We start from the raw sequence: 25,183 nt of genomic DNA, 5'->3' as shown, positions 1-25,183 counted from the left end.
TTCAAAAATCATGTTAAACACTATTATTGCACACAGTGAGTCCATGCAACTTATTATGTGACTTGTTAAGCACATTTCTACTCCTGAACTTAATTATGCTTGCTGTAACAAAGGGGTTGAATACATTTCAGCTTTTCCTTTTTAATTAATTTGTCAAAAATTTGAAAAACATAATTCCACTTTGACATTATGGGGTATATTGTGTGTAGGCCAGTGACAAAACATCTCAATTTAAACCATTTTCAATTCAGGCTGTAGTGCAACAAACTGTGGGAAAATCATGGGGTGTGAATACTTTCTGAAGCCACTATAAGGGATCATGTTTGCTTTATAAATGTTGTTTAATGTAGTGCTATATATTAATAATGTCATGCCAAATAATGTCCCCCGGCCAAATAGTGTTCCCCTCTGCGTCACAATGGGATTCGATGAACTATAAGCATCCGTTGCTATATCAACGGTGTGATGACCTAATGATTAGAATACTGGAGATCATTACAGCCTAAATGACATTCTTTTCATCATCGCTATGCAAGCAAGGCTGATTTCCACGACAGTTTTGCTGTTTAAACAAGTTTTGTTTAGCTAATAAAATGAAAACATTAATTCAAACTACTTTTGGGTACCTTGTTAACATTACAACATGAAATCCATGTCTTAAACGTTGCTACGATTCGGAAATGGCAAAGAAAATGTGTAATCTGCTTGACACATTAAAGTTACTTACCTTACGGATCACGAAGTCAGCTAATTTCCACTCCATTCATATGCAAATCCATTTGATTCATACACTGGCTTGTCTGGCTGTCATGTTTTTTATTTTAACCTGCCCTTCCCTTATCTACACTGAAATAATATAATTTCAGTAGTCCTCTATTATGATTAATTTTTGTATATCTCGCATAGCTGATTAGTACACCCTTGTGGTTGAATATATATGTATCTATTGTAGGTGCTAGGATACAACAATGAATCATGTGGAACAAATAAATACCATCAAAGGATACAGTGGGGGAAAAAAGTATTTAGTCAGCCACCAATTGTGCAAGTTCTACCACTTAAAAAGATGAGAGAGGCCTGTAATTTTCATCATAGGTACACGTCAACTATGACAGACAAATTGAGGGAAAAAAATCCAGAAAATCACATTGTAGGATTTTTAATGAATTTATTTGCAAATTATGGTGGAAAATAAGTATTTGGTCAATAACAAAATTTTCTCAATACTTTGTTATATACCCTTTGTTGCCAATGACACAGGTCAAACGTTTTCTGTAAGTCTTCACAAGGTTTTCACACACTGTTGCTGGTATTTTGGCCCATTCCTCCATGCAGATCTCCTCTAGAGCAGTGATGTTTTGGGGCTGTCGCTGGGCAACGCAGACTTTCAACTCCCTCCAAAGATTTTCTATGGGGTTGAGATCTGGAGACTGGCTAGGCCACTCCAGGACCTTGAAATGCTTCTTACGAAGCCACTCCTTCGTTGCCTCTCATCTTTTTAAGTGGGAGAACTTGCACAATTGGTGGCTGACTAAATACTTTTTTTCCCCCACTGTACCTTACAACTTACAATAATTAACATATTGTGAAACAGCTGTGAAAACCAACCTGGCAAAATTTAAGATTTTAATACATAAACTTTGATAGATTTTGGTACAGTTGTGTCATTAATTTATTTTCGTAGATTTTTTGTACACTCACAGGCAATCATAGACTAAAATACTGAATTCTGGTGTGTGGAATATAGAGGAGGTGGTTGCTGTGTGGGTGGGAGGTTCTGCCTGTCACTAGTTCTCAACAGGCAGCCAGTCTCAGAAGGGGGACTTGAAGAGGGAGACTGCAAAGTCCAGGCACTGCTGCTCTCTTTGTTCTGAGTGTTTGCAGTGCTAGTGTTTTCAGTTAATCTGTGTATCTCACATATTATGTGCCCAGTATGATAGAGCAAAACAACTTTCTTAGCAGATAATGACAACAACAGTAGCTGTAGATTATGTAATGAAAAGTTGGAGGGTGGTTGGTAATGGAGGACATCAGGTGGATCCACGTCTGGGTGTTGGGCAGAACCCCTAGGTCCTGGAGAACAGGAGCAGAGTCAAAGGGAACAGGGTAGGAGACAGAGACGTAAACAAGCAAACACACAGGTTACACTTTACTGGGAGAAAATTTGATGGATTAGTGCAGTGATATAAATGGGAGATTTGTACTTTTCAACACTTTTGGAAGGTATAGCCTACCTCAAGCTGGTCCCCCTCCGACTTAGAGCACAGAGAATCAGGCTGATCCGAACTCACTGGTTCTGGTGGACGGGATACCTCCTGGGGGGCTCGGACAGTCGATGGTCCTAAAGTCATTTGGAGAGGTACATTGAAGAGGTACATTTTTATAAGCTCGGCATAACAACCATTTCTTGCTTTCTCAAATGTCAACAAAAGCTTAACATACTTTGTCTATTGGGCTTCACTGAAGTGTAGGGTGTCAGTGCTTTCAGTGGTCGACCGTCCAACTGCTCCAACTGTAGAAGATTGTTGGCTTCCACCGAGGTAACCCTAGGAAGACAAAGAGAAAAATATAAGTTTAGGGAAACTTAAACTAGCGTCAGTTTATTTTGTGTGCAAATGCAAATAGTTATTATCTGAGATTTTTTATATTCACTTTAACAGATGGTGACCCCAGCTAGGAGCGAAAAAGCAGCGAGGTTTCCCAGGTCTCGCCTTCCTTTCGTCCTTCTTCCAAACCAAGTAATTCTCCCGGATGTCGTAGCACTTGGTCCCCTTCCTGATTCTGCTCTGGTGGCTCTCCTTCTGTTAGTCCTGCGCCTTGTCCATGTTCAGTCTCACCTTGATTGATAACAGGAATAAATGCAATTAGGTGTGGTTTCAGTGATCTGAAAGTACGTTATACAAAAATAGCAACAGACAAACTACAACACTAAGTCAATCACATTTGAAAGACTATTCTATATGCAATAATTGTACATACAATTGCATTGTTTACCTCAGTCAACAGCTGTGGCTCCCGTCCGTACTCAGTGGAGGCCTGGATGCTGCTGTTGTGTGCAAGGATAATTACCTTCAGGTTGTTCTGCCACCCTTCCTGTTACCAATCAAGGGACTTGCCCATGGCAGTCTTGAGTGTCTGGTTGGTCCATTCACCAAACCTGGAGGAGGGGGTAGGAAAACGATATCTATTGACAATGTAAGATATGGAAATATGTCTGATTATGTACCATGGAAAAACAAAAACAAATTGTAAAAAATTAATTAAACAAACCATTGCTGACAGAATATAACCTATAACATCTGTACCTTGTTCCAGCGTTCATGACCTCGGTCACTCAAGATGACCTCAGGAGAACCGTGGGTGTTGAAGATGTCCACCATCGCCTTGGAGGTGGCCTCGCCAGTCTCGTCCTTGATGGGTATCATACAAAACGAAAATCTATTTTTGGTTCCAAGCACCCTTTTGAATGGGTTACAAAAGGGAATTTAGAGTTAAGCACATACTCTTCATTTACTGACCTTAATGGGTATTGCCTCCACCCACTTGGTAAAATGATCGGTCGCCGTCAGACACCAGCTGTTGCCATTCCTGGATTTTGTGAAGGGTCCGATGAGGTCCACCCCTAACATTTAAAGTGTTAGAGAGATGATTACTTTATTCTTACCCGTATCTGTGTCATACAGTATGCAGATTTTCATATTTGTAAGGATACTAATATAGAACTCTGCTGTGGTCAAATAAGGCAGCCATTACAAAACAACTTATCAGGGCAAAATTTGAATTGGGTCACTTACCGATCATGTGCCATGGTGAAACAACTTTGATGGGCTTCAACTCCGGCACCACGGTCTTCACCCTCTCAAACGTCTGGCAGGCTAGACAGGGTACTGACCTTTAAGCAAAAAGTGACAAATTGAAACATTGTGTGCTCTCTGATATGACATTCATTGAAATCATAATAATTTCAGATATAATAGAATGTGATTGATAAACAAAAGGTTATTTCACTTGCCCAGCTGTCCACCTCCTTGACAATTCCCAGTCAGAAGAAGCGTAGGTTGATTTTGGCAATCATGCACTTCACTCCGAAATGGCCAGCATGCATCTCTGTCAGCACGGCCTCCTTCTCTTCCTTAGTAAAAATCACCCTCCTGTGTGGCTGGCCATTCTTCCCCCATAGGTAGATATGATTGCCTAACAAGTTGGAAGAGAAGAGTTGTTGAAATACTCAAGTCTAAGTACATTTGCACTGCTGTCTTTCTCTCTCTGTTTCTCTCTCCATCTCTCTCTCTGTCTGTCTTCCACTCTCTTCACCACCTCTCTCTCCCTCTCTCACTTGTATCCTTTTCTTTCTCACTTTCTCCCCCCTCTCACTTGTATCCTTTTCTTTCTCACTTCCCCTCCCTCTTCCTCTCTTTGTCTGTCTAGCGAAGACACCTAGTTAAGGGCATTTGGAATTACCATAATTGCTTACACCTATCCATTTGATTGATCAGGTTTAACTTATAGGTAGACAACTCAATAAGAAAGACATATACAGTGGGGAGAACAAGTATTTGATACACTGCCGATTTTGCAGGTTTTCCTACTTACAAAGCATGTAGAGGTCTGTAATTTTTATCATAGGTACACTTCAACTGTGAGAGACGGAATCTAAAACAAAAATCCAGAAAATCACATTGTATGATTTTTAAGTAATTAATTTGCATTTTATTGCATGACATAAGTATTTGATCACCTACCAACCAGTAAGAATTCGCGCTCACAGACCTGTTAGTTTTTCTTTAAGAAGCCCTCCTGTTCTCCACTCATTACCTGTATTAACTGCACCTGTTTGAACTCGTTACCTGTATAAAAGACACCTGTCCACACACTCAATCAAACAGACTCCAACCTCTCCACAATGGCTAAGACCAGAGAGCTGTGTAAGGACATCAGGGATAAAATTGTAGACCTGCACAAGGCTGGGATGGGCTACAGGACAATAGGCAAGCAGCTTGGTGAGAAGGCAACAACTGTTGGCGCAATTATTAGAAAATGGAAGAAGTTCAAGATGACGGTCAATCACCCTCGGTCTGGGGCTCCATGCAAGATCTCACCTCGTGGGGCATCAATGATCATGAGGAAGGTGAGGGATCAGCCCAGAACTACACGGCAGGACCTGGTCAATGACCTGAAGAGAGCTGGGACCACAGTCTCAAAGAAAAGCATTAGTAACACACTACGCCGTCATGGATTAAAATCCTGCAGCGCATGCAAGGTCCCCCTGCTCAAGCCAGCGCATGTCCTGGCCCGTCTGAAGTTTGCCAATGACCATCTGGATGATCCAGAGGAGGAATGGGAGAAGGTCATATGGTCTGATGAGACAAAAATAGAGCTTTTTGGTCTAAACTCCACTCGCTGTGTTTGGAGGAAGAAGAAGGATGAGTACAACCCCAAGAACACCATCCGAACCGTGAACCATGGAGGTGGAAACATCATTCTTTGGGAATGCTTTTCTGCAAAGGGGACAGGACGACTGACCGTGATTGAGGGGAGGATGGATGGGGCCATGTATCGCGAGATCTTGGCCAACAACCTCCTTCCCTCAGTAAGAGCATTGAAGATGGGTCGTGGCTGGGTCTTCCAGCATGACAACGAACCCCGAAACACACAGCCAGGGCAACTAAGGAGTGGCTCCGTAAGAAGCATCTCAAGGTCCTGGAGTGGCTAGCCAGTCTACAGACCTGAACCCAATAGAATATCTTTGGAGGGAGCTGAAAGTCCGTATTGCCCAGCGTCAGCCCCGAAACCTGAAGGATCTGGAGAAGGTCTGTATGGAGGAGTGGGCCAAAATCCCTGCTGCAGTGTGTGCAAACCTGGTCAAGACCTACAGGAAACGTATGATCTCTGTAATTGCAAACAAAGGTTTTTGTACCAAATATTAAGTTCTGCTTTTCTGATGTATCAAATACTTATGTCATGCAATAAAATGCAAATTAATTACTTAAAAATCATACAAATGTGATTTTCTGGATTTTTGTTTTAGATTCCGTCTCTCACAATTGAAGTGTACCTATGATAAAAATTACAGACCTCTACATGCTTTGTAAGTAGGAAAACCTGCAAAATCGGCAGTGTATCAAATACTTGTTCTCCCCACTGTAACTATATCAGTGGAGGCTGCTGAGGGGAGGACTGCTCATAATAATGGCTGGAATGGAGTCAATTGAATGGTAGTTATCAACCACATGGAAACCACGTGTTTGATACCATTCCATTTACTCCATTCCAGACATTATTATGAGCCATCCTCCCCTCAGCAGCCTCCACTGAACTATATGTATAGCTAGCAACTAGCTAGATAGAAAATGGTTGTTGAAAAATGGTTGTACAGTCATGGTCAAAGGTTTTGAGAATGACACAAATATTAATTTTCACAAAGTCTGCTGCTTCAGTTTTTATGATGGCAATTTGCATATACTCCAGAATGTTATGGAGAGTGATCAGATTAATTGCAATTAATTGCAAAGTCCCTCTTTGCCATGAAAATGAACTTAATCTGCAAAAAACATTTCCACTGCATTTCAGCCCTGCCACAAAAGGACCAGCTGACATCATGTCAGTGATTCTCTCGTTAACACAGGTGAGAGTGTTGATGAGGACAAGGCTGGAGATCACTCTGTCATGCTGATTGAGTTAGAATAACAGACAGGAAGCTTTAAAAGGAGGGTGGTGCTTGAAATCATTGTTCTTCCTCTGTTAACCATGGTTACCTGCAAGGAAACACGTGCCGTCATCATTGCTTTTCACAAAAAGGGCTTCACAGGCAAGGATATTGCTGCTAGTAACCATTTATCGGATCATCAAGAACTTCAGGGAGAGAGGTTCAATTGCTGTGAAGAAGGCTTCAGGGCGCCCAAGAAAGTCCAGCAAGCACCAGGACCGTCTCCTAAAGTTGATTCACGGAGGGATCGGGCACCACCAGTGCAGAGCTTGCTCAGGAATGGCAGCAGGCAGGTGTGAGTGCATCTGCATGCACAGTGAGGTGAAGACTTTTGGAGGATGGCCTGGTGTCAAGAAGTGCAGCGAGGAAGCCACTTCTCTCCAGGAAAAACATCAGGGACAGACTGATATTCTGCAAAAGGTACAGGGATTGGACTGCTGAGGACTGGGGTAAAGTCATTTTCTCTGATGAATCCCCTTTCCGATTGTTTGGGGCATCCGGAAAACAGCTTGTCCGGAGAAGAGAAGGTGAGCGCTACCATCAGTCCTGTGTCATGCCAACAGTAAAGCATCCTGAGACCATTCACGTGTGGGGTTGCTTCTCAGCCAAGGGAGTGGGCTCACTCACAATTTTGCCTAAGAACACAGCCATGAATAAAGAATGGTACCAACACATCCTCCGAGAGCATCTTCTCCCAACCATCCAAGAACAGTTTGGTGACGAACAATGCCTTTTCCAGCATGATGGAGCAAACAAAAACCCACAAATTCTGAAAAAACTCCAAGCATTGATTATGCAAGAATCAGTCAAGATGTGGCCCAGAAGTTAATTGACAGCATGCCAGGGTGGATTGCAGAGGTCTTGAAAAAGAAGGGTCAACACTGCAAATATTGACTCTTTGCATAAACTTAATGTAATTGTCAATAAAAGCCGTTGACACTTATGGAATGCTTGTAATTATACTTCAGTATACCATAGTAACATCTGACAAAAATATCTAAAAACACTGAAGCAGCAAACTTTGTGAAGACCAATACTTGTGTCATTCTCAAAACTTTTGACCACGACTGTACATAGCTAAATCCATCCAGTTATCTAATAGAAGTTAACTGCTTAATGTTACCCTGAATTGTGAATTTCTCTGAATGTTGCGCCTCTTGTCAAGATCAGTGGTGTCTTCACAGTACTTCGCCTGGTTGGAAAGATAAAATAAAATCCACGCTTTTATCCATTGCCATTGAAGTGCAAGCTACATACAACAGAAAGCTACAATAACAGTTACAGTAGCTAGCTAGCTAGCTAACGTTAGCTAAATTAAACTGTCTGGCTAGTTAGCCAGCTACTGTAGCTGGCTAGCTGACTAGGCAGGCTGAAGTAAATAAGTACAGTAGCTAGCAACGTCAATCTAAAAACAGCTTAAATTATTTATTCCTATTTAACAATATTGACTTATATAAAGACAAATATATGGTAAAGAAAGAGTGTTCTCTTTCCAGTCTTTTCGGCCCTCTGAAGCAGCAGGTAGTCATTAGGTTGTCACCGTCCTTGGAGAGCAATTCTGCGGTAATAATTTTGCGCAGACTGAGCGAGTGTTTATGCGGTGAAATAGAACTAGAACTGCCCGCATCCTCCCTCCTTTGCGACCGCTACGAGGTCAAATAGAGCCAAGCAACTAGCATAGCAACGTACGCTTTGGTTCAGAATTTTGCAAGTTCTAGCAACAGCCCTAGCAACAGAAGCTAGAACTCATCAAATCCCATTGTGACGCAGAGTGGGACACCATTTAGCCGGGGGACACTATTTGGCATGACAGGCCCCTCGAAACTGGAAAATACATTGTTAGCTTTATTATAAGACAGTCGTGTGCTGATAAATAATTGGTGTTACCAATATTTGTTGGGCAACCCCGTAACACAGACTGTAGGCCCTAATATGAGCAGAGCACAGAGGATAATCAATATCACTTTGATTAGATCCACAGAAAGCTGAACATTCAACATTGTTTCTCTTTTGTGCATGAAGGGGCCAAGTGTAAAGAAGCCTATCAGAATTTCTCATACAATGTCCTATTTTGCTTTAAATTAATACATTCCCATGAGTTGGGTCATGGGTGTCATATTTATTTTGTCCGTCACGCCAAACAAACTGGAGCTGTCAAGCATGAAAAGGGTGTTTTTGCCATGGTAGTCGAACTATGTTATAAGTAAGTCAAGCGCTCCTTTTTGACAAGGGGGGATAGTAGTGATTGTTCGAAAGATGCGACTGAAATGAATAGTTTGGCAGTCTCAAGCTGCCTGAAAACTGGTGCTACTGCTTCTTCCCCAGCAGAACCATTAACTACCAGCGTTTTAGGGCTCATGATTTAGTTCACATTCATACTGAATTTCTCTCCTGATATCTAACAAAGGCTATCCTGATAAGTTCAAACAGATAGCCTACTTACTTTATTTGAAGCCTATGTTAGCCTATAAATAATGTGTTATTAGATGTGTTATAAGTATGTTTAATTGCACATTTTGATATGAGTTATCTTGTCATTTTGACAAATAAAAATAGGCCTATAAAAGGAGGTTCCAGGATTTACATATCTCCTCAGAACTGAGTGAAAGGAGTGTTTTCTTAATTCGCCCAGTAGGTCTCAGCCATTCAGCTTCAATATGGTACACACGTACAGTGCAAAAGTGCCAAGGAGGAGCATGCTTGGTTTAATCTTTTGGGTGAGGCATTAAACTAATATTTGAAAAAAGCTGGCTAAAACCAGTTTGCTTAAGATTTCATTTTAGGAGCCTTTTATGACAGTCCTTGTGAACTGGGATAGCAAATGTTTTGGTACCTGCCGAATGCTTTACCACATGTACCCCTCCGCCACCACTCCCCTCCTCTTTTTTTGCCCCTTTCAGTTGAGTGCTTTAAATGACTCTTTGATTAAACGTGGGGCACAAAGGAAGTGGCTGTTTGTTGGGAAGGCAGCAGAGGGATTGATGAAAGAAAAAAGACAAAGTGAACTGAATGCAACGCAGACCCTGTGCCATCTGTATTCCCAACGTGGTGGGCTATAGATAGGGCATTTACACTGGGCATCACCCACAGTGCCCCTCTCTCTCTCTCGGATGAGGAAGTGTCTATGCCTGTTGTTTTGGAGCAGGGTGGTCCTGACTTTTGACAGATGGCAGTCATAGTTAGTCAGTCTGTCATTCAGGCGGATGGTTGGTTGGTGGGGTTCCAGAGGCCACACCCCTTCCTCATGCCTCTTGGATGACCACCTGAGAGCTGTGTGTCACAGGCTGGTGGTCCAATGCTTAACCCAGTTTCAGATGTATCTTACTGGTACATGAGGAAAGTGTGCCACTGCCAGTTCATACCTTCAGGTTGCCCATGTAGCTGTTATCACACTGAGGAGCACAATAAACTACACTTGTGGAGTACACAATTTAGAGTTTATTTGCATAGAGTGTATTTGCATAATCTGGAAAACAATTACTGTATATGGGTCAAACATTGTCTGCTTCAGTCTGAGTACGACTGTTGTTAACGGCACAAAATCATACTTACCAACAGAAATTGAAACGCCGCTTCTCTCCTCCTTTAAGGCAAAGACAAACAGCTTTGTCTCCATGCCACCTTGCCCTCTTTCTTTCTGCCCTCTCTCTACTCTTTCTTCTAATTTTCCTACCTTCTCCTCCCATTCTTCTATGTTTCTCATTCTCTCCCTCTTTCTCTGTGGGAGCTGCGGGACACCGTACCCAGAGCAGCTTGGCACGCTGGTCCTTTTAGCCATCTCCTGGTTGCTGGTAAAAAGCCAAGGAGATTTCCAATCGGCGGCAGCAGGGGTATTTGAAGACCAGATTAGTCGGTATTAGGCTCAACGACATTCGCTCAAGCATGCACAGGGGCCACACTGAATCCTCTGAGTCACCCCTCTTTCTCTCCCCGGCCATGACTGAATAGGACTGGGGTTACGTGGGGGTACAGCCCAGCCAGGCCTCCATAGTGGTGCCCAGGACTCTGGTTCTCCTCCATATCCCCAATCTTCCCAAGGCCTCCCCCATGAATTATGCTGTCAGAAGAGAGATTGGTTTTTTATGGGTGGGGGAGAAGCTGGCAGAGGGGGATGGTGTTCAGGGGCGCGCAGCGACACAGCGAGGGCGAACCATTGTAAGCGTGACGCTCGATGGCTCGCCGATTTGTCCCACAGGCATTGGCGGCGCTGGAGCAGGATGCTCTCACGCTGCGAGACTGGAGGGTGAAGTGTGAGAGTGCAGCGTGTTACAACCATCACAGGAGTGTCACGGCAACTGTATATACAGTTGAAGTCAGAAGTTTACATACACCTTAGCCAAATACATTTAAACTCAAGTTTTTCACAATTCCTGACATTTAATCCTAGTAAATATTCCCCGTCTTAGGTCAGTTAGGATCACCACTTTATTTTAAGAATGTGAAATGTCAGAATAATAGTAGAGAGAATGATTTATTTCAGCTTTTATTTCTTTCATCACATTCCCAGTGGGTCAGAAGTTTACATACACTCAATTAGTATTTGGTAGCAATTGGCTTTAAATTGTTTAACTTGGATCAAACGTTTCGGGTAGCCTTCCACAAGCTTCCCACAATAAGTTGGGTGAATTTTGGCCCATTCCTCCTGACAGAGCTGGTGTAACTGAGTCAGGTTTGTAGGCCTCCTTGCTCGTACACGCTTTTTCAGTTCTGCCCACACATTTTCTGTAGGATTGAGGTCAGGGCTTTGTATGTCCACACCAATACCTTGACTTTGTTGTCCTTAAGCCATTTTGTCACAACTTTAGAAGAATGCTTGGGGTCATTGTCCATTTGGAAGACCCATTTGCGACCAAGCTTTAACTTCCTGACTGATGTCTTGAGATGTTGCTTCAATATATCCACATAATTTTCCTTCCTCATGATGCCATCTATTTTGTGAAGTGCACCAGTCCCTCCTGCAGCAAAGCACCCCCACAGCATGATGCTGCCACCCCCGTGCTTCACGGTTGGGATGGTGTTCTTCGGCTTGCAAGCAGCCCCCTTTTTCCTCCAAACATAACGATGGTCATTATGGCCAAACAGTTCTATTTTTGTTTCATCAGACCAGAGGACATTTCTCCAAAAAGTACGATCTTTGCCCCCATGTGCAGTTGCAAAATGTAGTCTGGCTTTTTTATGGCAGTTTTGGAGCAGTGGCTTCTTCCTTGCTGAGCAGCCTTTCAGGTTATGTCGATATAGGACTCGTTTTACTGTGGATATAGATACTTTTGTACCTGTTTCCTCCAGCATCTTCACAAGGTCCTTTGCTGTTGTTCTGGGATTGATTTGCACTTTTCGCACCAAAGTACGTTCATCTCAAGGAGACAGAATGCGTCTCCTTCCTGAGCGGTATGACGGCTGCGTGGTCCCATGGTGTTTATACTTGCATACTATTGTTTGTACAGATGAACGTGGTACCTTCAGGCGTTTGGAAATTGCTCCCAAGGATGAACCAGACTTGTGGAGGTCTACAATTTTTTTCTGAGGTCTTGGCTGATTTCTTTTGATTTTCCCATGATGTCAAGCAAAGAGGCACTGAGTTTGAAGGTAGGCCTAGAAATACATCCACAGGTACCCCTCCAATTGACTCAAATTATGTCAATTAGCCTATCAGAAGCTTCTAAAGCCATGACATAATTTTCTGGAATTTTCCAAGCTGTTTAAAGGCACAGACAACTTAGCGTATGACCCACTGCAATTGTGATACAGTGAATTATAAGTGAAATAATCTGTCTGTAAACAATTGTTGGAAAAATTACTTGTGTCATGCACAAAGTAGATGTCCTAACTGACTTGCCAAAACTATAGTTTGTTAACAATAATTTGTGAAGTGGTTGAAAAACAAGTTTTAATGACTCCAACCTAAGTGTATGTAAACTTCGGACTTCAACTGTAGCTAGTATAAGAAGCTTTTAGTCAAACTGGTTCCTTGCATTGTTTAGAATAAGACCCACGGCTATTTCGACACAGTGGTTGGGTATTACACCAGAGGCGAACCAGGGTTTGCGGGAGTCCCTGAAGTGATATTGAAAAAGCAAGCATTGAAACCCCATGTTACCCACACTGACAAAATAAATACATTTTTGTAAAAAAAATTGAGTTTAAAAAAATCACTTTTATCATACCAGATCTTTGTCTTTGGACTCCCAATTAGAAGTAGCCTCTCAAAATGTTTGCGAACCGCACCGAATCGACTTAATGTGGGTCTAACGAAAGCCAGGTGTGCTCAAAACCATGATAATTATTTACACACCACCACCCATGGAGGAGAGACCTCAGTGCTGATTGTGCCTGATTAGCCTGCAAGTATTTCAATGTTGGCACCATATTCATAGAACCACTACTGCACTAGAACAAAATGAGTAAAGTATCCTACTCTCTACGCCACCGGGTTGCCCATTTCTGCTGATTGACTGGCAGAGTCTTTAGTGGAGGGTGGAAGCTGGCCACAGCTGGTGGTGAACAGTGCTTCCATCAGGGGTCCAGAGCCATGTCCGGGTACATCTCGTGAGGACAATCTGTGTTGTAGCCCCGTATCTAAGGAGGTTACTGACCGACATGTCATGCCTGTTGAAACTGAACTTTCATCCTCTGTGACAGAAATGTATTGGTGATGAATGATACCACTCAAAAGTAGGCCATCAGCGGAACCTCAAAAAGCTTTGGCGAATGACAGCTCAGGTTACTAATAAATCAAACCTGAAAAGAAGAGACTATCAGAGACAAAAAGCTGGTTGTCTGCACCTTGTGAAGCGGATCAGGACCAGACAAGGGCAATGCCTTTCTAAAGAGTTATCTATATCCCTCCCCTGCTTGTCACTGTAAGTCTTCCCCCATCCCTGAGCCCCTACATTTTCAATTAGCGTATCACTCAAAATAGCTACAGACGTGGATCCCCCGGGCCACCATGGAAATACTGGGTGATTGTTAATGAGTTGGTAATTGCACTCACTCTAACCTTGATGGATGGTCAAGGGACAGAGTATATTAATGCAGGTGAAAAGCAATTAGTATGTAGTTTAACCCCGGCTGAGTGGTTTTGTGGTCCGTACTACATTTAATTTTTTTTGCCATTTAGCAGACACTTTTATCCAGAGTGACTTACAGAAGTGAGTGCGCACAATTTCTTACTTTTCCGCACTGGTCCTCTGTGGGAATCAAACCCACAACCCTGGCATTGCAAGGGCTGTGCTCTGCCAACCTCTACTACTGAGCACCTTCAGGCTAGTGGTTTATAATACTGTGATCTTCTATAGAGCTCTTAGCCAATGTGATACCCTGAGCTGAGCACCTTCAGGCTAGTGGTTTATAATACTGTCATCTTCTTTATGTGATAACCCGTTGACAATGAAACATGTGGGAGGACTTTTGTTCTGCAGAAATGTTCCAATAGAAGAATCCTTGAGCTTTATGACTTTTGAAAAAACATAAAAGGTTGATACATTGACATTTTAAATTTTAGTCATTTAGCAGACGCTCTTATCCAGAGCGACTTACAGTTAGTGAGTGCATACATTTTCATACTACTCATAAAGACTGATATTGCATGAAGACTAGAAAGGATCACTCAATACAGAGAAATATGGTTACATCGTAGGGCAGAGAGTGGAGAATGGCCCAGAGCTTGGAGGAGCAAGCAGCATGTTGTAAAGATGTGATATCTAGTGCTGGCACAATTACCGTATAATCGTGTAACCGACGATTATGGATGAAGACCGTCATGAAAATAAAATAACAGTCATAACCATTTTTTTTAAATGTGTGGAACAAACAGCTTACTGAATAGAGGACGGCCGGGTATTTGTGCAGTTGAGTCTGTTTCCACGTTAACATGGACTCTTTACAACTTGATTACATTTTGTTGCTCCTTGCTGAAACAAGCAAGGTGGTGTTGTTATTGTTGCTATTCAAACGATTATAACATTTGGCTGACCAATAACCGTCATTCAAAGTTCCATGACCGTCACAGCCCTAGTCCTCTCTGGTCTGTTGGTCGGTCCATGTGTCCACCGTCAGGGCACAAGAAGAAAGGGGGTTTCAGTCACTCTCCTCGGATGAGGACTGCGTCCGGCTGTGCATCCTCTTGTGTCCGCATGTTCAGGGTGAGGCAGGGAACTCAATGGGAGTGCTGTAGTTATATGTCCACTCATAAACTGAAGTGTTTTACTCTAGAGCCTTTGTGTCAGCTGTCGGTTTTTAAATTGTCACTTCGCCTTAGAATAACACAACGGAGAGAACGAACCATTCATTGCTCTTAGTGAGAGCATTTTTATAATATATCTGTTATTTCTTTGAGAGCATTTCTATTATTACCACTGCATCGTTTTAGCTATCTCTATTAATCCTATGATCAGGCACTTCTCTAGCATTAAAGAAATGAGAGACAGGAGGCCATAAAATACTCTTTCAATTCAATCAGTTTATTATAAATAACAGGAAAGCAGGCAGCGAGGGGAGTCCCCCTACTACCACTCACACTCCCTCCCACTCACACACCCTCCACACCCTCCCACTCACACACCCTCCCACTCACACATCCGGGAAAATCTAGAGACAACATTGGCAAAGAGTGCACCCATCCAGCTCAGATGTGGTTTAGTTGCTCCTCTATTTCTGTTGTCTCCTTTTTTGGAGAACATTGGTGAGGCTCCATGTGCCCGATTTTAGATTAGGTCCATGTCTAGACAAGCCCATGCCAAAACAGCCCCACCAGCCTCCATGATCAGAACGAATCCTTTATGCATGTGGAAATCTAGTTAAAACGATTTGCCACAGTTGCTGAAAGCATCTCTTCTGTGGAGTAGGACAGCCTCATCAACTTTTTTTTTTATCTCGGTCATGGTTTCCGTTGGAATTGGGAACACAGTGTCTTGTCCACTGCTTTTTAAAGAGGCAATTAGTTGTATTTGGGAAGCATGTTTAATTTTATTAAACGTCAATTATGTTTTTTCTTCCATCCTCACTAACTTACTTAGCTGTATCCTTAGTGTGCTTAGCTTTCAACACCTATCTAAGTCTTGTTGCTTTGTGAATAATCACAGGGGCTTCTGTCTGCTATCGTATGCTAGTATGATCTTCGAGGCAGATTGATGACTGTATTCAGGATAGAATGGTCATATAAGCTCTGGCATCTTGCCCTGTCCTTCATTTCTTCACACACACACAAACACACACACACACACACACACAGATTGGATCTCCCGAGCCAGACTACTAACTACTCCACGTATTGCGATAATGATGTCAATGAATGGGACAGTGTAAACAATCAGGACGATTTAATGGGACAGTTTAAACAATCAGGACGATTGTGTAACCGCCCTCTGTGCCCCCTAACAAGCATGATCCTGACCTTTTCCACTATTTGTATCAAATAAAATACAATTTTATTGGTCACATACATATATTTAGCAGATGTTATTGCGGATGTAGCGAAATGCTTGTGTTCCTAGTTCCAACAGTGCAGTAGTATCTAACAATTCACAACAATACACACAAATCTCAAAGTAAAAGAATGGAATTAAGAAATATATAAATATTAGGATGAGCATTGTCGGAGTGGCATTGACTAGAATACAGTAGAATACAGTATATACATATGAAATGAGTAAAACAGTATGTAAACATTATTCAAGTGACCAGTGATTCCAGCCTCTAAGGTGCAGGGTTGAGTAACCTGGTGGTAGCTGGCTAGTGACAGTGACTAAATTCAGGGCAGGGTACTGGTTGGACGCCAGCTAGTGATTGCTATTTAACAGTATGATGGCCTTGAGATGGAAGCTGTTTTTCAGTCTCTCGATCCCAGCTTTGATGCACCTGTACTGACCTCGCCTTCTGGATGATAGCGGGGTGAACAGGCTGTGGCTCGGGTAGTTAATATCCTTGATTATCTTTTTGGCCTTCCTGTGACATCAGGTGCTGTAGGTGTCCTGGCGGACAGGCAATGTGCCCCCGGTGATGCGTTGGGCAGACCGCACCACCCTCTGGAGAGCCCTGCGGTTGCGGGCGGTGCAGTTGCCGTACCAGGCGGTGATACAGCCCGACAGGATGCTCTCAGTGGTGCATCTGTAAAAGTTTGTGAGGGTCTTAGGGGTCAAGCCAAATTTCTTCAGCCTCCTGAGGTTGAAGAGGCGCTGTTGCGCTTTCTTCACCACACTGTCTGTGTGGGTGGACCATTTCAGATTGTCAGTGATGTATATGCCGAGGAACTTGAAGCTTTGAAGCTCACCTCCTCCCTGTAGGCTGTCTCTTCATTGTTGGTAATCAGGCCTACTACTGTTGTGTCGTCTGCAAACTTGATGATTGAGTTGGAGGCGTGCATGGTCACGCAGTCATGGGTGAACAGGGAGTACAGGAGGGGTCTGAGCACGCACCCTTGTGGGGGCCCTGTGTTGAGGATCAGCGTAGTGGAGGTGTTGTTTCCTACCTTCACCACCTGGGGGTGGCCCGTCAGGAAGTCCAGGACCCAGTTGCACAGGGTGGGGTTCAGACCCAGGGCCCAGAGCTTAATGATGAGCTTGGAGGGTACTATGGTGTTGAAGGCTGAGCTGTAGTCAATGAACAGCATTCTTACATACTGTAGGTATTCCTCTTGTCCAGATGGGATAGGGCAGTGTTGGGCGGAATGCAAATTTAAGTGGGTCTAGGATGTCAGGTAAGGTGGAGGTGATATGATCCTTAACTAACCTCTCAAAACACTTCATGATGATAGAAGTGAGTGCTACGGGGCAATAGTCATTTAGTTCAGTTACCTTTTTGCTTTCTTGGGTACAGGAACAATGGTGGAGATCTTGAAGCAAGTGGGGACAGCAGACTGGGATAGGGAGAGATTGAATATGTCCGTAAACACTCCAGCCAGCTGGTCTGCGCGTGCTCTGAGGACGTGACTAGGGATGCCGTCTGGGCATCCTTGTGAGGGTTAACACGCTTAAATGTCTTACTCACGTCGGCCACGGAGAATGAGAGCCCACAGTCCTCGGGAGCAAGCCGCGTTGGTGGCACTGTGTTATCCTCAAAGCGAGTAAAGAAGGTGTTTAGCTTGTCCGGGAGCAAGACTTTGGTGTCCGCGACATGGCTGGTTTTCCCTTTATAATCTGTGATTGTCTGGAGTCCCTGCCACATACGTCTCGTGTCTGAGCCGTTGAATTGCGACTCCACTTTCTCTGTACTAACATTTTGCCTGTTTGATTGCCTCACGGAGGGCATAACTGCACTGTTTGTATTCAACTATATTCCCAGTCACCTTGCCGTGGTTAAATGCGGTGATTTGCGCTTTCAGTTATGCGCGAATGCTGCCATCTATCCACGGTTTTTGATTTGGGTAGGTTTTAATAGTCACAGTGGGAACAACATCCCCTATACACTTCCTGATGAACTCAGTCACCATGTCAGTGTATACATCAATGTTATTCTCAGAGGCAACCCGGAAAATATCCCAGTCCACGTGATCAAAACAATCTTGAAGCATGGATTCTGATTGGTCAGACCAGTGTTGAATAGACCTTGCATGGGTACTTCCTGCTTGAGTTTCTGCCTATAGGAAGGGAGGAGAAGCGCGTGTACTGCAGGCAATGTGTTGATAAAACTTCTGTAGCATTTTCCTCAGATTTGCTTTGTTAAAGTCCCCAGCTACAATAAATGTGGCCTAAGGATATGTGGTTTCCAGTTTGCACAAAGTCTAGTGTAGATCTTAGAGGACCGTCATGGAATCGGCTTGAGGGGGAATATACATGGCTGTGACTATAACCAAAGAGAATTCTCTTGGGAGGTAATACGGTAGGCATTTGTTTGTGAGGTATTCTAGGTTGGGTGAACAAAAGGACTTGAGTTCCTGTACATTATCACAATCACACCATGAGTAGTTAATCATGAAACATACACCTCCGCCTTTCTTCTTCCCGGAGAGTTCTTTATTCCTGTCTGCGCGATGTACTGAGAACCCAGCTGGTTGTATGGACGGGGACAGTATATCCGGAGAGAGCCATGATTCCGTGAAACAGAGTATGTTACAATCCCTGATGTCTCTCTGGAAGGGCACAGGCTGTGTCCCTGATGTCTCTTGCCCTGAGCATGTCAACTTTATTGTCCAGGGACTGAACATTAGCAAGTAATATACTCGGAAGCGGTGGATGGAGTGCACGCCTCCTGAGTCTGACTAGAAGTCCACTCCGAATACCGTCAAAAGTTTTGACGCATGCTTGTCTGCTCTGAAACAGCGTGTGTACACGATGTGTCTGTCTGGAGTCACTAGGGCAACCGGCCTGCCTGCTCTGCTCAGAGAAGATGGGGGAGGAACAGACTGGCCGAGAACAGAGAGGAGAAAAAATGCAAGGAAATCAAAAGAAAGCAGTGGCAGATGTACAGATCCAAAGGGCTTTGCCTTCTCAAACACGGCAGAAAGCTTACACAATATGATGCTCCGTCACCTTATTAATTCAGTAACTTACTTAGATAACTAGCAAGTTAAACTTAGGGGTCGGGTTAATGCAGAATTCTAGATTTTTCACGCAGGAAAAATATATAAAATGTGTAAAATCTCTTGCTGCATTTTGTAAATGCAGATCTAAAATGCTTATTGTAATTTCTGCTTGGCATCAGACTAATTTTGTGCTTCAGTTGCACTTTTGTGCTTCAGTTGCAGTTCACAAACAGGCATTCTATCAGCAGACAGCGTTTGTCACGCCCTGGCTCTGGGGACACTTGTATGTTGAGCCAGGGTGTGAGTTTCATTTGTTTCTATTAGTTGTATTTCTAGGTTGGCCAGAGTGGTTCCCAATCAGAGGCAACGAGTGTCAGCTGTTGCTGGTTGTCTCTGATTGGGAACCATATTTATACAGGCTGTTTTCCCACAGTAGTTGTGGGATCTTGTTCCAGTGTGGTTTGTGTTAAACCGTAGACGTCACGTTATCGTTTGTTGTTTTTGTTCGTGAGATCACAATAAAGAGTATGTTTGCTTTCAACGCTGCGCCTTGGTCCTCCTCTGTTCCCGACGATCGTGACAGAAGATCCCACCAGAACTGGACCAAGCAGCGGGTCGAGGAGCCATCGCCAGGGAAATCCCTAGCGGATATCCAGCGCCTCCTCGACTGGGTCAAGCGGGTGAGGAAGAGAGGGGCTTGACGTGGAGGCAGAAGGGCGAAAGGCTGGCGAGAAGTATGGAGACCTGGTCCACGGGTAGGAGTGAAGCTCATACATTTTTTAGGGGGGGGCTAACGCCGTGGACGACGGGGCAGCAGGAGACCGCGACAGAGCGGCCCAGCGGGTTGGCAGAGGAGGCCGCCAGGTTACGGGGGCCACTGGTCGAAGAGGGGAGGGAAGGTGTAGAGGAACGGCGAGAGGTACTGGGGTGTGTTACCAGTCCGGTACGGCCCGTTCCAGATCCCTGCATAGGGCCAGGGGTGTGTGTCCCCAGTACGGTCCGGCCTGTTCCTGCTCCCCGCACCAAGCCTATGGTGCGCGTCGCCAGCCCGGCCCGGCCTGCTCCAGCACCCCGCACCAAGCCAATGGTGCGCGTCGCCAGGCCGGCCCATCCTGTTCCTGCTCCCCGCACCAGGCCAATGGTGCGCGTCGCCAGCCCGGCCCGTCCTGTTCCTGCTCCCGCACCAAGCCAATGGTGCGCGCCGCCAGCTTCGGCCCGGCCGGTTCCTGCTCCCCGCACCAAGCCTATGGTGCGCGTCGCCAGCCCGGCCCGGCCTGTTCCTGCTCCCCGCACCAGGCCAATGGTGCGCGTCGCCAGCCCGGCCCGGCCTGTTCCTGCTCCCCGCACCAGGCCAATGGTGCGCGCCGCCAGCCCGGTCCGGCCCGTTCCTGCTCCCCGCACCAAGCCAATGGTGTGCGTCGCCAGGCCGGTCCGGCCCGCTCCTGCTCCCTACACCAAGCCAGTGGTGTGCGTCGTCAGTCCGGCACGGCCCGTGCCTGTTCCCCACACCAAGCCAGTGGTGTGCGTCGTCAGTCCGGCACGTCCCGTGTCTGTTCCACCGGTGCCTGGTCCGGCACCGGTCAGATGCTTCACGCCAGAGCTAGAGCAATCCGCTCCACCGGTGTGCAGTCCAGCTCCAGCCAGCGGGGCCAGACCGGACCAGGGGTACTTTGGGGGGTTGGAGAGGGAGCGGGGATCAGGCCCGGAGCCGGATCCGCCGCCTAGGCGGAGTGCCCACCCGGTCCCTCCCATGTGGTATTTAGTTGGCGCGGTCGGAGTCCGCGCCTTTAGGGGGGGGTACTGTCACGCCCTGGCTCTGGGGACACTTGTATGTTGAGCCAGGGTGTGAGTTTCATTTGTTTCTATTAGTTGTATTTCTAGGTTGGCCAGAGTGGTTCCCAATCAGAGGCAACGAGTGTCAGCTGTTGCTGGTTGTCTCTGATTGGGAACCATATTTATACAGGCTGTTTTCCCACAGTAGTTGTGGGATCTTGTTCCAGTGTGGTTTGTGTTAAACCGTAGACGTCACGTTATCGTTTGTTGTTTTTGTTCGTGAGATCACAATAAAGAGTATGTTTGCTTTCAACGCTGCGCCTTGGTCCTCCTCTGTTCCCGACGATCGTGACAGCGTTCTTTTTTCTCTGGTACTTTTCTCGGTGTAGCCGTTGCACTTCTGTTGTTATCAAATGAAAATGAACCTAAGGTGTTGCACTAATGTATTTTCTGTGAAGGAAAACTATAGTTGCACGTCCCTGATCAATCTATTTAAGCAAAAAAACACTGTTGACTTCCGATATAAAACGCGACCCATGTCAATACACAGCTGGACCTGCTCCCACTTTCTCCCGTTACGCTATTTACAAACAAACACGTAACTGTCTCAACTGTTCTGGGGAACTATGGTAAGCTTCATAATGTAAAATGATGTGACCGGGGAAATGAAGAACGTGATCTGCTTTATCTCCTAACGTATTGCACAAGTTGACTGCGCAAGAGGACAAATACATTAGAGTGTCTAGTTTGAGAAACAGGTGCCTCACAGGTCCTAAACTGGCAGCTTCATTAAATAGTACATGCAAAACACCAGTCTCAACGTCAACAGTGAAGAGGCGACTCCGGGATGCTGACCTTCTAGGCAGAGTTGCAAAGAAAAATACATATCTCAGACTGCCCATCTTAATCTTTTCATTTTATTGGCCAGTCTGAGATATGGCTTTATCTTTGCAACTCTGCCTAGAAGGTCAGCATCCCGGAGTCGCCTCTTCACTATTGACGTTGAGACTGGTGTTTTGGGGGTACTATTTAATGAAGCTGCCAGTTGAGGACCTGTGAGGCGCCTGTTTCTCAAACTAGACACTCTAATGTATTTGTCCTCTTGCTCAGTTGTGCACCGGGGCCTCCCACTCCTCTTTCTATTCTGGTTAGAGACAGTTTGCGCTGTTCTGTGAAGGGAGTAGTACATAGCGTTGTACGAGATCTTCAGTTTCTTGGAAATTTCTCGCATGGAATAGCCTTCATTTCTCAGAACAAGAATAGACTGACGAGTTTCAGAAGAAAGTTAATTGTTTCTGGCCATTTTGAGCCTGTAATCGAACCCACAATTGCTGATGCTCCAGATACACAACTAGTCTCAAGAAGGCCAGTTTTATTGCTTCTTTAATCAGCACAACCGTTTTCAGCTGTGCTAACATAATTGCAAAAGGGTTTTCTAATGATCAATTAGCCTTTTAAAATGATAAACTTGGATTAGCAAACACAACGTGCCATTGGAACACAGGACTGATGGTTGCTGATAATGGGCCTCTGTACGCCTGTGTAGATATTCCATAAAAAAATCAGCTGTTTCCAGCTACAATAGACATTTACAACATTAACAATGTCTACACTGTATTTCTGATCAATTTGATGTTATTTTAATGGACAAAAAAATTGCTTTTCTTTCAAAAACAAGAAAAATTTCAAAGTGACCCCAAACTTTTGAACGGTAGTGTATGTAAATAAGGTATTTCATTTTTATTTGTAATACATAATGGAAAAGTGGTGCGTGCATATGTATTCACCCCCTTTGCTATGAAGCCCCTAAATAAGACCTGGTGCAACCAATTACCTTCAGAAGTCACATAATTAGTTAAAGTCCACCTGTGTGCAATCTAAGTGTCACATGATCTGTCACATGATCTCAGTATATATACACCTGTTCTGAAAGGCCCCAGAGTCTGCAACACCACTAAGCAAGGGGCACCACCAAGCAAGCGGCACCATGAAGACCAAGGAGCTCTCAAAATAGGTCAGGGACAAAGTTGTGGAGAAGTACAGGATCAGGGTTGGGTTATAAAAAAAGATCAGAAACTTTGAACATCCCACGGAGCACCATTAAATCCATTACTAAAAAATGGAAAGAATATGGCACCACAACAAACCTGCCAAGAGAGGGCCGCCCACCAAAACACACGGACCAGGCAAGGAGGGCATTAATCAGAGAGACAACAAAGAGACCAAAGATAACCCTGAAGGAGCTGCAAAGCTCCACAGCGGAGATTGGAGTATCTGTCCATAGGACCACTTTAAGCCGTACACTCCACAGAGCTGGGCTTTACGGAAGAGTGGCTAGAAAAAAGCCATTGCTTAAAGAAAAAAATAAACAAACACATTTGGTCTTCGCCAAAAGGCATGTGGGAGACTCCTCAAACATATGGAAGAAGGTACTCTGGTCAGATTATTCTAAAATTGAGCTTTTTGGCCATCAAGGAAAGTGGAATGTCTGGCGCAAACCTAACACCTCTCATCACCCCGAGAACACCATCCCCACAGTGAAGAATGGTGGTGGCAGCATCATGGATGTTTTTCATCAGCAGGGACTGGGAAACTGGTCAGAATTGAAGCAATGATGGATGGTGCTAAATACAGGGAAATTCTTGAGGGTAGCCATAACAAATACATTTTACAATGCTTTCAAATGGCTCTTGGTCCTTAAATCACACCCTGTACATAATCCTTTGTGGTATTTTCTGTAGAAGCTCCCAGGCTTCAATGTATGCTAATGCATTTGACTGAAAGTTTTGGATATACATAAATAAGTCCTCTGAGATCGTTATGATGGAATTCTCCCCTTTTGATCCCAGTAAATCACTCTCTTTTCCTCTAAACAAGCCGGGCTAAGTGGAACCCCCTTGTTTAAAACATCCACTATCCCAATCTAAATATTTAGAGATTTTTGGCCAGGAAGTAATAACAAAGTGAAAAAATAGACAATATTTCTCCCCTGCAGGAAGACTGTCTGAACGACTCAACATGATACTTTTTTTTCACAACCGAGTGAGCGTGATAGAGACAGAGGTGATAGAGAGACAAAGATACAAAGTGCTAGACGATAGTTTCTTTGTAGTGTAAAATGATACATCCTCACCAAGACAGGCAGTGTGAGGAAACAGGCTGAATCTGTGGCCATAGCTTTGTGTAGGAGACCGTGTAAAGTCACTGTGGCCGGTGGCCATAAGGAGGTCCACTTGTTTTCCAGGGAGTTGGGCCTCACGTTTCCTGCATGCTGATTTGCTCTGGCCAGATGACCACAAGACCTAGATTAGCTGCTCTGAATATGGCTGGCTACTGGACCAGGCCTACCTCACCATATTGCAGTTCAGTTCTGCAGGGGAACGTTAGGATAACACATTAGAAACGCTGGATAAACAAACATCCCTGCGCTGTGTGTTTGGCCTGAGTCCCAGGGGGATAATGATGGGAACCTTAAAAGGCTGCAGCAATTATGCATCCTCAATCAGACAGGCTCTCTGGATGGGTCATTATGTACAGGCAGGAAGGAGCACACACACACAGATACTTTATTTATTTCCCTCATCTGTTCTTTACCACATGCACACATACTCCTAATTGCACGCACGGACACGGACACACACACACACACACACACATATTGGACCACTCAGGCTTATCACCCCAGTACAGAGGACCTGGTGATGGAGAATACAGGCCGGAGAGATCAGAATGCAATTAAATGTGTGACCACACACTTACACTTCTTCTTATTTCACACTCCTCCCCTCAGGCACACACTGTGCCATGTCCTCATGCCGCCTGGGCATCGACAGACACTCTCCAGAGCCACTTAAAACAAAGCACAATGAGAGGCTGCCAGTCCCAGCAGGATGCCAGGCACACAGCCTGGGACCACACGGTCCCACAATGCCAATTGACCAATCTCATGGTGACATGAGCCGGCACTCTATAGACTGTGAAATCAGTGTAGCATCTTCCACAGTCTGGACATGAGCCAGCACTGTACAGGCATGAATACACCAGGAGAAATTCAGTTCAGTAGTGGAGGTGCATAACAGAGTTGGTAAGTCTGGCCCTTACCAGGGCCCCAGTTGCTAAGTCCAGCCCTTACCAGGGAATGCAGTTCTCATTCGGTCTGTTGCACTATGATGTCCCTCAGGATCTTGTGTAGCACAGTGTTTGGCTAATCTATTACGTCTCATTGATGATGCAGGAGTGTTGTTGCC

General features: G+C 44.7%; 1 protein-coding gene and 2 long non-coding RNA genes across 6 annotated transcripts in view; 1 reads left to right on the top strand and 2 right to left on the bottom strand.

The window, feature by feature from the left end:
- LOC121540552 (receptor-type tyrosine-protein phosphatase zeta-like) overlaps positions 1-25,183 on the top strand; it is a 121,761-nt gene that overhangs the window by 1,909 nt on the left and 94,669 nt on the right. The window lies entirely within an intron of this gene.
- LOC121540553 lies at positions 1,493-3,887 on the bottom strand. 2 transcript variants are annotated; one of them, XR_005995506.1, is made up of 8 exons: positions 3,795-3,887; positions 3,519-3,622; positions 3,306-3,410; positions 2,995-3,157; positions 2,653-2,837; positions 2,443-2,546; positions 2,235-2,341; positions 1,493-2,073 (listed from the first exon to the last, which is right to left on the bottom strand). It is a non-coding gene; the product is annotated as an uncharacterized LOC121540553 (long non-coding RNA). The 2 variants fall into 2 exon arrangements; XR_005995505.2 differs by having other exon boundaries at positions 2,653-3,157.
- The window catches only part of LOC121540554, a 76,099-nt gene continuing 54,928 nt past the window's right edge, over positions 4,013-25,183 (bottom strand). The window contains exons 2-3 of the long non-coding RNA XR_005995507.2: positions 7,830-7,898; positions 4,013-4,194 (exon numbers count right to left, since the gene is read on the bottom strand). This is a non-coding gene — a long non-coding RNA (uncharacterized LOC121540554). The remainder of the gene's footprint in view (positions 4,195-7,829; positions 7,899-25,183) is intronic.

This window comes from Coregonus clupeaformis, chromosome 26 (genome assembly GCF_020615455.1).
Source record: "Coregonus clupeaformis isolate EN_2021a chromosome 26, ASM2061545v1, whole genome shotgun sequence".
Taxonomy (NCBI): Eukaryota; Metazoa; Chordata; class Actinopteri; order Salmoniformes; family Salmonidae; genus Coregonus; species Coregonus clupeaformis.
Note: the sequence above shows the minus strand (reverse complement) of the source record. Positions and strands in the feature narration are given on the sequence as shown.